The sequence below is a fragment of the Octopus sinensis genome, linkage group LG18, assembly GCF_006345805.1.
Source record: "Octopus sinensis linkage group LG18, ASM634580v1, whole genome shotgun sequence".
Taxonomy (NCBI): Eukaryota; Metazoa; Mollusca; class Cephalopoda; order Octopoda; family Octopodidae; genus Octopus; species Octopus sinensis.
The window spans coordinates 20,929,192-20,945,027 of record NC_043014.1 but is presented as its reverse complement, the minus strand read 5'-3'; the positions used below and the strand labels follow the sequence as shown (position 1 = coordinate 20,945,027).

Here is a 15,836-nt window from a genome sequence, read left to right as displayed (position 1 = left end):
GAAGATAGGCGGGTATCCGGTGAGGGAGACATTATCAGGTAATAAATTGTATATAGGTGCGGTATAGGTAGATCGGTGTATGGGTGTAATCAGTGTTACCTGGGAGAGTGAAATGTCTGTAAAATTGTTTCTTTCTTCTGACATATGTATGTATGTGTGTATGTATGTATGTATGTATGTGTGTATGTATGTATGTATGTATTAGTGTGTCTGTGTGTTTGAGTGTATGTATGTATGTATTTGTGTCTGTGTGTGTGAGTGTACGTATGTATGCATGCATGCGAGCATATATGCATGTATGTATGTGTGTGTGTATGCATGTGTGTGTCTGTGTGTGAGTGTATGTATGTATGTATGTATGTATGTATGTATGTATGTATGTATGTATGTATGTAGCAAGATTTTGAAGCAAAGCATCTTGTTTCGTTCATTACAGATTTTTATAGTCCCAGACATTTTTAGTGTATGAATTTAGAAGTTGTGTTTTCTTCAAGACTGTTCTGGCCGCAGCATTATGCCTCATCAGAAGGTAATACCTGGAAGACATTCTCTCGCAGTTGGCAATAATGCTGTTGATATCTTCAGGCTCAGTCTTGCACAGTCTACATTTGTTTTCTGTCAATGTTTCCTGCCTTATGCCTCAAGTACTTGATGGGAGTCTCCTGTTCTTCAATTGCATGAGGGAAGCCTTCGAAGTGAAATGTCATAAACATAGCGGTACTCCATGTCAAGCTTTTGATTTGATCAATTCCTTCCTTCTATGGTTTGTGTCAAGTACCCATATATTATCTTTTCAGTGAACTGGTCTATTTTTAATTCTCATATATATTTTTTCATAAATAGAATTTATCAATGGTCCTTGTGGGGAGATCTGTATCAACTCTCCTCAAGTTTATCAACCATCTTAATTATGTTGTTGGTTTCACGGTCACAAACTTCGGCAAGATAGTTACTAGTCTCTTTCTCTGCTGCAGATGTTGCTTCAGTGTCACAATACGTGCTTCGCATGACGTTAACGAAGATTTGAGACCATGGCCACCATCCTTTCTTGAGAGTTATAATCTATCTACATATGCATTTATGTTGAAGCCTCTTGTATCACTGAGCTGCGGTGCGAATTCGAACATCTATCTCAATGGGTTCTTACAGTGATCAGTTCAAAAATGTACATTTGAACTCATCAAATTTCATTCCGATATCTTTGGCGAATTGGGTTATGAGATCCAGTTACTTTTTGAGATGGTTAATATTTGGCCCATACTCCATACTGATTCAGAACATCGATAAAGAAACGGCGATTGATTTCATTTGAACCATTCCTATTACTGTAGTGATTTAAGATTAAGCATGTCAGGGGTTTGAATGAGACTGCAATGAGTAGTACTGATAAAGTATCGCCCTGAAGGATGTCTTTTTTGGTAGAGTATAGTGGTAGATATGTATATATTTACACACACATACACAGACTCCCACCACACACACTATTTTATTACAGCCGAAAAATCTTCATAAACTCTCAATTCAGAGTTTCATGTGATCGTTCGTCAGATAGTTGTGATAATAAAAGAAAATTTTTTATTAGTGGGTTTTTTATTAATATATGCGCGCGCGCGCGCGTGTGTGTATCTATATGCATGTGTGTGTATGTTTGCGTGTCTGTGTTTGTCACCCCAATATCGCTTGACAACCGATGCTGGTGTGTTTAAGTCCCCGTAACTTAGCGGTTCGGCGAAAGAGATCGATAGAATAAGTACTATACTTACAAAGAATAAGTTCTGGGGTCGATTTGCTCGACTAAAGGCGGTTCTCCAGCATGGCCACAGTCAAATGACTGAAACAAATAAAAGAATAAAAGAAAAAAGAATATGTATAAGTGTTTATTGATACCTGTTCATCGAATAGGCATTTGTAGCTGATTGGGCAAGCATTTACAAAAATAATGGTACACAGTGAGAAGCGTGTGGGGATTGGCCGTAAAGGAGAAAAAAATATATGAACAACCGTTGAATCGACGAATTTTGTGTAAGAAAGATGGTCGTAAAAAAGAAAGCAGAATAAAATACACAATATAGGCGTAGGAGTGGCTTAGTGGTAAGTAGCTTGCTTAACTACCACATGGTTCCGGGTTCAGTCCCACTACGTGGCACCTTTATCAAGTGTCTTCTATTATAACCTCGGGTTGACTAAAGCCTTGTGAGTGGATTTGGTAGACGGAAACTGAAAGAAGCCCGTCGTATATATATATATATATATATATATGTATGTATGTGCGTGTGTGTGCGTGCGTGCGTGTGTGTGTGTGGTGTGTGTGTGTGTGTGTTCGTCCCCACCAACATCGCTTGACAAGCGATGCTGGTGTGTTTACGTCCCCGTAACTTAGCGGTTCGGCAAAAGAAACCGATAGAATAAAAGGCTTACAAAGAATAAGCTCTGGGGTCGATTTGCTCGACTAAAGGCGGTGCTCCAACATGGCCACAGTCAAATGACTGAAACAAGTAAAAGAGTAAAGAGAATATCGAGAATAAGAAATTGCAAGTAATTAAAAATAATATAAAAGAAGTAGGCCAAAGCTTGAAATCAAAATTAAAGATTCTACAGGCGCAGGCGTGGCCGTGTTGTAAGTTTGCTTCCCGATCACATGATTCTGGGTTCAGTCCCACTGCGTAGCACTTTGGGCAAGCGTCTTCAACTATAACCTCAGACCTTGTGAGTGGATTTAGGAGACGGAAACTGAGAGAGTCCCATCGTGCACACACACACACACACATGTATGCATGTATGCATGTATGTATGTATATGTGTGTATGTGTGTGTGTGAGTATGTATGTATGTATGTATGTATGTATATATAAATACATATATATATATATATATTATATATATATATATTATATATATATATATATATATATATATTAAGGGTCTTCGACTCTTGTTTCTAGCAATGTAGGTGCTTACCTGGCACCCCCAGTCACTAGTAGTGACAAGTGAATTTTCCCTTTTTGGTTTTATATTGTGTCTAGCCACCTTTATTATTTTATAATTTCACATTGCCATTTTGCTGAATCACCCAGTGATTCTTGTAGTAAAATTATCAATTCTGACAGGTAGGATTTGGCTTAACCATCAGCGATGGATTAGTATTATTGATGAGCTTTAATGTTAAGCGAAATTGTCTTGCCATAATAGTATCCTCCCTCGCCTGGGGCGGTTAACTCCCCTGTCAGTACATCAACTTGTGCTATGTTTGTGGCTATGAGGGTCTTTGACTCTTGTTTCTAGCAATGTAGGTGCTCCTTAACCCCTCAGTCACTGTTACTGTTGAATTTATTCCTTTTTGGTTTTATATTATGTCTAGCCACCTTTATTGCTTTATATGTGTTTGTTCCCCACGACCACTTGACAACTTGCGCTGGTGTGTTTATGCTTGCATAACTTAGCGGTTCGACAAAAGAGGCCGATAGGATAAGCACCAGGCTTTAGAAAAAGGACTGGGGTCATAAAAAAAAAAACAAAAAAAAATACTAATACTAAGAAATATACTAATAAAAAAAACTTTAAAAAAGAACGGGGGCGGTAAGAAAAAGGAAGAAAACTTCTGGGACGAGAAGACGTAAATCACTGCGAGAGAGAATAGAAAGAACAGGAGAAAATTTGACCAACACTACAGATCCTTGCCTCATTTTATTGCGACAGTGACAATACAAAGATACAATCAATGCACACACACAAATGTAAACGTGGCCTACGTTACAACAAATTCAGTAAAATGCACACACATAAATTATGAGAAGTGGACAAAGGGAAACAACTCTTAAATTGTTTATAGAGTGACTTCCCTTGAAAGTTTAATGTTTCATTTACGTTAAATAAAGTTGCTTGATTTTTATCTTATTTCATAACATGTCCAACAATCCCTCGGCTCAAAATGACAAGAATTAACTCTTATTTAACATCGTACAAAATATACAATTTAGAAATGGAATGAATTGGTAAAGATCAGTGGTACGCACGTGCGTGTGCGTGTATGTGTATGTATGTATGTGTATGTGTGTATGTGTATGTATGTATGTGTGTGTGTGTATGTGTGTGTGTGTGTGTGTGTGCAATGTGTATGTATGTATGTGCGTGCGCGCGTAAGTGTTAACTGGTGCTAGTTTGTTTACATCCTCGTAACTTAGCGGTTTGGCATAAAATGTCCTATAGAATAATACTTCAAATCAGACTTCAAAAATATTTACTAGTTTGGGCTGTGAAATCTTGCCTCTATAAATTTGAGGCTTTTTTTTTTTCATTATTATTAATAACAGCATTGTTTGTTTCTGTTTTGACTAAATTTGGCATTGCGGTGTTATCAACTATCTTCAAGAAAAGGTTTAGCTCCCAAGAACATTTATTCTGAAATGGTTGCTACATTCGAGGATGACGCTCCAGTTTTATCAACAGTGCAAAAGTGGACAACTGAGTTTAAGAAGGGAAGGCAGGGTGTAAAGGATGACCAAATGCTTGGACGACTTGCAACTGCTATCAGAAAAGAAAACATTGATCGTGTTCACCAAATGTTGATGGATGACAGGCAAGTGACTAGGAATCAAATAGCCAATGTTATTAGCGTATCTCGGGAGAAATTTGAAAATATTCTGCACAATGAACTTGGCATGACGAAGGTGGGTGACACGTCTTCTGACACCTTGGTCATTAGATAATCGATGACACAGTTGAAGAGGTTGAGGCGGCCACGTAGCCTTTTCTGATCCCACTGTTGATGGGGAATCAGTTAAAGTCCTTCCGTTCACTCGCACGCAGCTCTCGGCGTTGTTATAGAGCCGTTGGAACAGGGTGGTGATCCTCGGAGGCACGCCAACGAGTTTGAGAATTTTCCAGAGGGATGCGTAGTCGACCATGTTGAGATCCACCTTAAGATCGACGAAGGCGGTGTAGAGGTGACCATCTTTGCGGAACTTACGAAACTTTTCAATGACGAGGTGAAGGGCAAAAATAAGATCGGCATGAATTCGGTTTGCTGTGGGCGATGTTTGCTTCTAATGGCAAGACGAGTGCGACTGAAGAGGACCCTGGTAAAGAGCTTGACCGGGATGGTTAGGAGAGGGATGCCCCTGTGGTTGCTGCAGACAAGCTTGTTGCCCTTCCGTTTCCAGAATGGGGGGATAATACCCCGGTTCCAATCATTTCGGAGTCACTCTTTCATCCATAATTAAGATACCTTAATTAAAATTTTAAAAGAAAATGTGACTAGATCTGTGTTTTTTTAAGTGTAGTTACATGATTTTTTAAAAATTAACCCTAATATTTGGTTGGTATCCTATTGACTCCACCCCACCAACACCACCTCCGACCTCCGTCGAAATTCAAATCTTTGTGTTCTGAGTCCATATCCTAGCTACCCTCACCGTCGCTGTATTGAACGCAGAACGTAAGAACACCTAATTAAAGACCACAAAACACCCTATTTCCTCTTATTTGTCACACTGACACCATGGAAGTGAATAATTATATATTTTTTCTTTAAACACAAGAGCACAAGAGTAAACATGAGGCAACAGTTGATTACATGGATAACAAAGCACTACTATACATCACGGGTCCTTGAAAATTTGTTTGTAGATCAATTGGTTTAGCTTTGTGACGAAAAGATTTTTTCTGATTTTTGGGTCGTCATCAGTGTAATAATTTGATTGAGTTTAGTGTTGATAAAAAGAACATGAATTCCGTTGAGATTTTGAGTAGAAAATATTTATTTTTATAGTTAATCAACCTGTGTATTGTCATAATTACCAACGACAGGAGATATGTTTACACCAAATTAAATAGTTCAAAGTTTGTAAGAGATGTTGTTAGAGCAGATATAACAGTGGCCGTCTTTGTGTATGTGTGTGATTCAAGCAACTCGGTACTTTAGCTTCGTAATTGTCATCGCCAACCATTGGTCTTGACCCATAGCTAACCTGTTCAAGGCATGCACTACTACTGTCCTTCGACCACTGATCCCTAGTAACCAAAACACAGTAAATATATAGCCGTGGTGTGCTTGTTTGTGGAAACTGGGATTCAGTAAATTAAACATTTGCTACGTCTAATGTAATTTGATGGTTAACTAGGCACTGGTAACCTCCCACAAAGAGAAAAAAAAACCTTATTTTTAACGTTAATTTTTTAAAAATTTATTGACTTGTGTGAAATGAAACATTTTTATTTCATTAGAACATTTAAATACAAAGAAACAGGAAAGAAAAGAGATGAAAAAGAAAGAAAAGCAAAAAGGTATGAGGATGTAAAGCAGTGGAAGATGGAAGGGGAAGTGAAGGCGTTGGGTCACATACCACAAAACAAACAGTTTGCTCAGCCGTGCCCCACAGTAATGACCACGGTAGCGTTGCCGTGGAGAGTGGTCAGTGACACACGCTGCAGCAACCACTCCACCTCGCGGGGTATTTTCAAACTTGAACGGATTAGTCACTTATCGACGTTAATCTTCGACGATATCCCGCTTATTGTTATTCAGGGATTTTTAAATGTGAGTACAATGATTCGGTTTCGATTTCAAAGTGTTTGGGGACTGCCAACTATTTCTGCTGCTGTTGTGTTTAAGTAACAACACCCAGAAAGAATTGTTTTAGACATATGAGAACATGGACAAGCATATGTTCACCTTTCGTTTATTTCTTGAAGAAAATAAAAATCAATGAAAATTGAAAATGAATAATACAGTTATGTGGTCTGGATGAAAGAATGAGGCCTAGTGGCCAAGGTGTTGGATTAATGATCATTACGTTGTGGGTTCGATTCCTGTACCGGTGTTGTGTCCTTGAGGCGGTACTTTATTTCATGTCATTCCAGTTCAGCTAGAATAAGTACCAGTCGTGTACTGGTGCACTCGTCTGTTTCCTGACCCAGTGATGTATTCCGGATGTATCGCTGAGTGGAGAGTGAGGGGCCAGAGTGCATGTCTGTTTGTAAAAACATAGGTTAGCTTAAACAATTAGCTAAATTCTGATAAATAAATTTAAATTTTTGGCACAAGGTCAGCAGTTTTTGAGGGGTGGGGAAAATCTTGTAGCGTAACCAAGGAGAACGTTTGCTTTATGTGCATGGTTGTATTTATTGCTACATTAATACAGAGAGTATTCGTGCAATACACGAAGGAGAATATTCAGATGGAATGGTGTATTTTACAAGTTCAGGAAATCTTCGTCAGAAATTCAACGTTCGGACTAATTTTTACACATCGATATATATATTCGTATTGCCGTGTTACCGTAGTGTGTTTCTTTCTTTAATGCGCCAGGTTGAATACGTAGCCAAAAAAAAAAAAAAGAAAACAAAAAGAAGACACAGCTATGCGGCGAGAGTAAATCTACCAAGGAACGGATCAGCCTGAAGTTTCCGTGCTCTAATGAGTTGTATGTTTTTTATTCTTAGGTACAAGGCCCAAAATTTTGGGGGAGGGGGCCAGTCGATTAGATTGACCCCAGTATGCAACTGGTACTTAATTTGTCGACACCGAAAGGTTGGCTGAAAGACAAAGTCGATCTCGGCGGAATTTGAACTCAGAACATAAAGACAGACGAAATACCTATTTCTTTAATACCCACAAGGGACTAAACACAGAGAGGACAGACAAACAGATTAAGTCGATTATATCGACCCCAGTGCGTAACTGGTACTTATTTAATCGACCCCAAAAGGATGAAAGGCAAAGTCAACCTCAACGGAATTTGAACTCAGAACGTAGCGGCAGACGAAATACCTATTTCTTTACTACCCACAAGGGGCTAAACACAGAGAGGACAGACAAACGGATTAAATCGATTATATCGACCCCAGTGCGTAACTGATACTTAATTTATCGACTCCGAATGGATGAACGGCAAGTCGACCTCGGCGGAATTTGAACTCAGAACGTAGCGGCAGACGAAATACCGCAAAGCGTTCCGGCCGGTGTGCTAACGTCTCTGCCAGCTCGCTGCCTTAAAACGAGCTGTATTTGTAGGCTCTGCTCACAGTCATGCCACAAGACTATCACGTGAAGAAATGCCGTTGACCCCAATGTTTGTTTTGTCTGTCCTCGTATCGTTCTCTCTTTTTCTCAACCTCATGGTTAATAAAAAAACTGATTGGATTGAAATGGGATTTGCGTATACGATCAGCTTGTGATTACTATGTGGCAAAACGTGGGTCGAAACCAACTGTTATAGTCTGTTGCATCGACCCCAGTACTGGACCGCTCCTTTTTTTCTTCTTTTTTTTTTTATCGAAAAGGATGAAAGTCAAAGTTGACCTCAGCAGAATTAAAAACGGACGAAACGTCGCTCAGTAGTTTGCTCGGCGTGCAAAGAATTCTGCCAGTACATAGACTTGCTAAGGTATGCTGTATGTTACCGAGTCATACTCGCTTGCAAGTGACGGTCATGGATGGTTATGTATTTTTAAAAGGCAAAATGTCTCTTCCACAGAGTAATGCTTTCAATATTAACCCAATGTCTCAGATAGCCAAGCCGCTTGCCAAAATAAAAGAAATTAAGCGTGGCTGTGTGGGGAGAAGCTTGCTTTCTAACCACATGTCTCCAAGTTCAGTCCCACTGCATGGCACTTTGGATAAGTGTATTCCACTATAACCTCGGACCAACAAAGCCTTGTGAGTGGATTTGGTAGACGGAAACGGAAAGAATCTCGTTGAATATGTTTGTGTGTGTGTGTGTGTGTGTCTCCGTAATAATATTTAAAAAAAATTTTTTTAATTCTCCGAATAGTATCTCAACTACATGAGTTTTGTCAAGTTTTAGTCTTTAAATAAAGTAGTATTTTTTAAAGTTAATCTTTAGCACTAACTAGTGATGAAATTTATCTCTAACATTTATTAGCAATTAGATCTATATAAAAGAAGTAACAAAGTTCCGTTCATGCGACTTAACCTTTAAAATAATACCTGCTGTGTTATTTGAATTGATCTCGTAGGAATAATATGTACGTTCGAATTCTGAACGTAAATTGATGTAATTACTAAGTATCAGTCAAGTATTCAGTTCATCACACCGTCGTTTCCACAGTTTTCGTCAATGTAAATATTAACTAAATAAATAAATTATAGAAAAAAAACTTTATAACGAGAGTTGCCTCCTCTTACATATATTTCCACAAAAACTATCAGTAGACGGAGGCACTAGTTTATATGTTTCACTTTAATTGTTGTCAGCCTCCGAAAGAGAGAAAGAAAGAAAGAAAGATTGATGACGAAAGACGGTTCGAAGGAGAGTTTGGGAGAGATATTGTAATTATTAATTAGACACTCGAATGTAAGTATCGGATTTTCAGTAACAACTACATTCACATTCAAAGGTTGGTAGGTGATGGTGGCGGTGAATGGACAGATGAAATTATGTTTTGATTTTGCTAAAACTGTGTGCGCACATACATACATACACACATTTATATATATATATGTACATACACACAGTGATATGTTTATACACATACATACATATATATGTAAGCACATTTGTTGATGTTTTGTATCCGCACATAATTTTTTTTTTTTTTTTTTATAAAAGAGATTCAGGCTAAGTTCGCTTTGCAGAGAGGTCGAGGGTTCGATCCTATTGCATGGCATCTGGCGATCATTTACCATATTCCTCAAGTTATGAATGAAATAGCGTAGACGGTAACTGCGCATGGCTGATAGGTGGACTGTACTTGTATTTGATAGGGCCAGCCTTGTCCCACAGTATATTGCACCAATTCTGTAGACATTATGTCAAGGGTACAAACAGTCATGGAATACTTGATAACTTCCACAAGAATACAGTTCGGATCATCGAACAACTAGAATAATTATCGGGGAAACCAACATAGGTCTATTTATTTGTACGCGAAGTTATTTCTGCGGAGTTTTTAAAATAGCTGTTATTACCTCATATGGAAAGGAATTTGGTGTTTTCCTTCATTTTTAGTATTTCTATATTTTGTACAACATTCCGAAAGTATTTTTTTCTACAAAAAATTCAATCCAAAAAAGCACTTTTGCCCTTGCTAAGTTTGTTCTCCATTAAATAGCGATAGCCATTCCAAAGCTCCACCGTTATTTCGACATCCCAACCGGAAGCTGGACAAAGGGGACTTCGGCGGATGTGTAGGGAGAGAGACTCAACGAAACATTTACTATATGCTATAACACATTTGCTTTCTGAGTCTTTTGGATTAAGTGTTGTTTATTCACGCATACTTTAACACTAGTTGCAGAGTTTCTTCAGTATTTTCCCGTGTTCTTCTAACCAGAGAAACACTCGTTTAGTTTATCCCTTCGCAATACTTACTACCGTTTTACCTTCATGGAGAAAGTAGGTGGGCTGAGCCAAGAAGTCCTTTTCCATACTATCGATTTACCGCTGAATGACCAGTTAATAACAAGAAACTCCTTGTGGTTGTTAGAACTGCCTGGAAGAAAAAAAAAATCTTTTTCAAATCATACCTCGCCATCTTAAATTAAAAACTCATCTGTTAATGTTCTTCTGTATGCATTATGTGTGTGTGGATGGAGTTGAGATGGTAACTGGTGGAATTGCCATTGATCATAAGTCTTCTCAATCAAGTCTGACCTGGGGTTAAACAATTGCACCAAGCTCCATATGCTAACAACAGCATAGATAGGGTGCGTGGAGTTGTACCTCTCAGTGGTATCTGTTTACAGCTACACAGACTGGGTACAATGTGGAGTTGTACTTCTGAGTGTTACCTGGTTACAGTAGCATAGACTGGACACTATTAAATTGTACCTCTGAGTAGAACATGTGTATAGTTAAGTGGACATAGTACATGGTGTGCTATGTTCCTTAAAATGTCTATGGTTTGGTAAATGTAATATTTGTGCATAGTATGTTTACGGCCATATCACTTTGAAAATACCAGTTCTTGTCTGATCACCATAGTTAAGCTAAGTTGAGCATAATTAGTACTTGGATGGGTGACCGCTTGGGAAACCTAGGCGCTGTAAACGTCTTTCTAGCTATAGGTGCAGGAGTGGCTGTGTGGTAAGTAGCTTGCTTACCAACCACATGGTTCTGGGTTCAGTCCCACTGTATGGCACCTTGGGCAAGTGTCTTCTACTATAGCCTCGATCTGACCAAAGCCTTGTGAGTGGATTTGGTAGATGGAAACTGAAAGAAGCCTGTCGTATATATGTATATATATATGTGTGTGTCTGTATTTGTCCCCACAACATCACTTGACAACCAATGTTGGTGTGTTTATGTCCCCGTAACTTAGTGATTCGGCAAAAGATACCGATAGAATAAGTACTAGGCTTACAAAGAATAAGTCCTGGGGTTGATTTGCTCGACTAAAGGCGGTGCTCCAGCATGGCCGCAGTCAAATGACTGAAACAAGTAAAACAGTATACCTTTCTTTACCCTCAGCAATAAAAGTCCCCCAGCTCTTCTAACCTCCCGCTTGAACAGTCACCTCAAGCAACAGCATCCTTTGCACCCATCAGGACAAAGAGATTAACTACTTGGATATTAGTTAATGCTGCTGCTGCCAAATATACTTTTGTCTGGTTTGTGTCTGTTTTTAGGTGAACACAGAGCATTGTATCTCTATATAATGCATTTGTAGTTAGCTGACTATAGTCAGGTAGATGCAGTACTATGATTTTTGTACATTGTGTGGTAAATCTTACAGTTTGTGAGCACTAGCATTGTTTGTCATAACTTATCCATCATCATTTAACATCTGTTGTCCACGCTGGTATGGGTTGGACAGTTTGACCAGAGCTGAGGAGCTCCACCAGACTCCAGTTTGATTTGGCATGGTTTTTACAGCTGGATGCCCTTCCTGACACTAACCACTTTACAAAGGGTGCTGGATGCTTTTATGTGACACTGCACAGGTGCTTTTACATGGTGCTGCATGGACGGTTTTATGGGATGGTGCTTTTATCTGGCACTGCATGAGTGCTGTTGCATGACACCACCACAAGTGTATTTTATGTGGCACTGGTGCAGGACTCTTGCAGGTCAATCTTCTTGAGTAGAGCAAGGCGCCAAGCATCTTGGTCCTTTGTCATCCTGCTTGAAGGGTTCAGCATCTTGAAATTGTTCTTCAGCACTTCATTCTATGTCTTCCTGGGTCTCCTACTTCCATGCAGTATGGAGAATGGACATTAAACAATGCTGATGATGATAAACCTGTACCAATTAGTGGTACAACACACTGTATCTTTTGTTTATAACTCAGTAAATTAAGCTCACAAATAGTACCAAGTTACAGCTTCATAGACTTATTTTATTTATTTATTTATGTACCCTTTTTAAGCCTAGCCAGGCTCATGGGCCCGGTTTCCTGGTTTCTGTGGCGTATGTGTTCCCCCCAGCTGGACGGGACGCCAGTCCATCGCAGCATTACTCAAGAAACCTGAAGAAAGAGTGAGAGAAAGTTGGGCAAAAGAGTACAACAGGAGTCACCACCACTCCCTGCCAGAGCCTCATAGAGCTTTAGTGTTTTTGCTCAATAAACACACACAACGCCCGGTCTGGGAATCGAAACCGCAAATCTGCTGCCTGAGCCATGCCAGGCTCATAAGGGCCGGTTTCAGTGACGTAGAAGTTCCCACCTGGACGGGACGCCGGTCCGTCGCAGGATTACTCATTTTTGCCAGTTGAGTGGACTGGAGCAATGTGAAATGAAGTGTTTTGCTCAAGAACACAGCACATCGCCTGGTCCAGGAGTCGAAACTACAACCTTACGATCATGAGTTCAACACCCTAACCACTAAGCCACACGCCTCCACTTTATAGACTTAACCTATCCAAAATCCCTCTTAATATCTAATCCATACAAGGATAGAAAAATGGGTGTAATAAATGCTGATAATTGTGATGTAGATTGGGTTAGCATGAGTTGGGTGTTTTATCAATAAGCATGGCAAAGTGACTGAGAAGGGATATAAATTAGAGACTGTTATTGCTCTGGGCTGACCTAAAGCCTTGTGAGTGAATTCAGTAGATGGCAATTAAAAGAAGCTGTGCATGTGTTTGTGTGAGTTCATATTTCGCCTCACTTTTATATGTGTTCACTGATTAGAAACAATGGGTTTTCCTGATGTCAGATGATGTTGTTTACTTGTAATCCACTGCAAAAGCATGTCTGAGCTTGTTTGACATATTGTGCAATCATTGTAAACAAAAGCTCATTCAAATGGTCTTTTTTCTTTTCCAGCTCTTATGTCACCATATCTGGGCTGTTTGTTGTTTGATAGATTGCTTGCAAACGTGGGTGCTGGTATCAGGAAGGGTGTCGAGACATTGAATACTTTTTCCAGTGTACTTTTGTCTGCAGAATTCTGGTTTAAGCACCCCGTATAACTTCTCATAACTTATCCATTTCTTGGAATTTTCAGAATTTTTTTATGAATTTGTGTTCTATGTATGGAAATTCATATGATTATGAAAAAACAAATTTTTTTGTGTGTGTGTGTGTGATCTAAGAGAGATTTAGCTGATGTTTTTAGCACATCCCACGACCACCTACTACCTTTCTCGTTTCTTTGTCACTCTGACATGTATTGATGTTCTTCAATATTTTTCACTACACAAATACATTTAATGGAATGATGATTCACCCAATGGTGAATCCATTGCTTGGATTTAAGCAAAAATTTCAGACTGTCCATATTATATTTTAAACTCTGATTTAAAATAAAACTTTAAAAAGAGTAGAAATTTTAAGATTTACAGAGGTGATGGGGTTAAAAATGAAAAAAAAATTTTTTTTTTTTTGTGAATTCCCAAGTGTAGAACACAAACTCACAAACATTCTCTGCAAATTCCTAAAAATAGAAAAAAGTTTTGAAGGGTTATATTGGGTGCTTAAATCAAAATTCCACCCATGCAGATATGGAAAAGTACTTGTTAAAACAATGATAATACACAGACACTAACACTTATTGCTTCTATAAACAGGAACCTCAAATACATGCATCAGTAGGGATATCAAAGGTAGTATTATTCAACATTACAAACACACAGTTATTACATATATCAAGGAATCATTCTTGCATCACATCCTCTCTACACTTGCATAATAAACAAAACTTGAAAGTCAATTTGAATTATCAGTTCTCTGATTATCATGTATAAGCGGTCACATCTAAAGTTAAAGACTTTCCATTGGGGTTTGCAATCATACAACAGGTGTTGTATGATTTAGATTAACTCTTTAGCACTTAAACTGGCTAAAATATTCAACCTGTTTTATGTTAAAGCTGGCTAAATCTGGCCTCTCACACTGACCCCCGCTATGTCATTATAAAAATAAACAGTTACATCATTGAAATCTTGAAGCTACAAGCTGTTGCATGCTTAATTCAATTAGATTTGGTAGGAAAATCTGAATGCTAAAGGATTAAAATAGTATATATTACATTTTAAATACCAAAAAAAGAAGAAATCAAAACCAGTATTAAAAGGTGCAGGTGTGGTTGTGTGGTTAAGAAGCTTACTTCTCAATCTTGTTTCTTTGGATTCAATCCCACTATATGGAACCTTGGGCAAATATCTTCTACTGTAACCCCAGGCCAACCAAAGCCCTGTAAGTGGATTTGGTAGACAAAAACTGAAAGAATCTCATTATGTGTGTGTGAGGGTGTATGGCTTAGTGGTTATGGTGTTGCTCTCAGTCTAGCGATTGTGATTTCAATTCCTAGACTGGGTGGTGCATTGTGTTCTTTAGCAAAACACTTCTCATTGCAGCAATCACTTCCACACCTGACATGTGGCACATAGTGCACCTGTTCAGGCAACATGGATTTGATGGAGAGAGTGAGCTGGTGTGTAACACGAACATTTGATCACTGTAAACAAATCATTTGTGCAGGATTTTTGGCAAAAGTTGAACACTTGTACATCATCTAGACTCCATCATATATGGAAATATTACTAGTGAATAATAATATTGATGGCGATTGAAAGCATGAACTGTGCAGGCAAGTTTATGAAAATATATATCTATATATCAGATCATCCCATAAGTTCTGTCCGATTTTACCTTTTTTAAAATTGAATGAAATTTAATAGTATTTTAGAATAGTATTTTAAAATTATTTTATGCATTTGTGTACATTTAAACTAATTAAATATTATTTTACAGAATAACAGAATTAAAATTTCTTTGATTAAAATGCTTTCTAATATGGAAGTATCCAAAGAGTATTTAAGGCACATAATGCTTTATGAGTACAAAAAAGGAAATTCTGCAGCCAAAGTGACTTGAAACATACACTCAGTTTATAGGAAAGAATGCTTGAATGAAAGAACTTGTAGAAGATAGTTTGCAAAATTCAGTAGCGGAGATTTCAGCCTTGAAGATGAAGATCGAACAGGACGTCCAGTTGAATTTGATGATAAGCTCCTTGAGGCATTACTTGAAGAAAATGCTGTATTATCAGTTGAACAATTGGCAATAAAGCTTAGTTCAAACCATACAACTTTTCATCATCACCTTCAACAACTTAGAAAGGTTCCTAAACTTGGAAAATGGATGCCTCATGAATTGTCCGAAAGCAACCACAAATCCCAAGTTGACATCTGCTCTTCTCTCCATTCTCGTGAACTCATTTCACCCTTGACTGGTGACAAAATTGGATCTTCTATCAAAATGATAAACGTTGTAAGCAGTGGCTTGTTAAAAGGAAAAAAAGCTCAACCACAACCGAGAAAGGAACTTCATGGAAAAAAAGATTCTTCTCCCTAAATGGTGTGATTGCAAAGGAGTAATTCACTTTGAATTGTTACCACCTAATGCAACAATCAATGTTCAAGTCTACT

At 38.3% G+C, this 15,836-nt stretch overlaps 1 protein-coding gene and 1 pseudogene across 1 annotated transcript in view; both read left to right on the top strand.

Annotated features, from left to right (window-relative positions):
• Positions 1-15,836, top strand: part of LOC115221661 — a 55,093-nt gene that overhangs the window by 35,442 nt on the left and 3,815 nt on the right. The gene's annotated exons all lie outside the window — the stretch shown is intronic.
• On the top strand, positions 10,893-11,011 carry LOC115221851 (annotated as a pseudogene).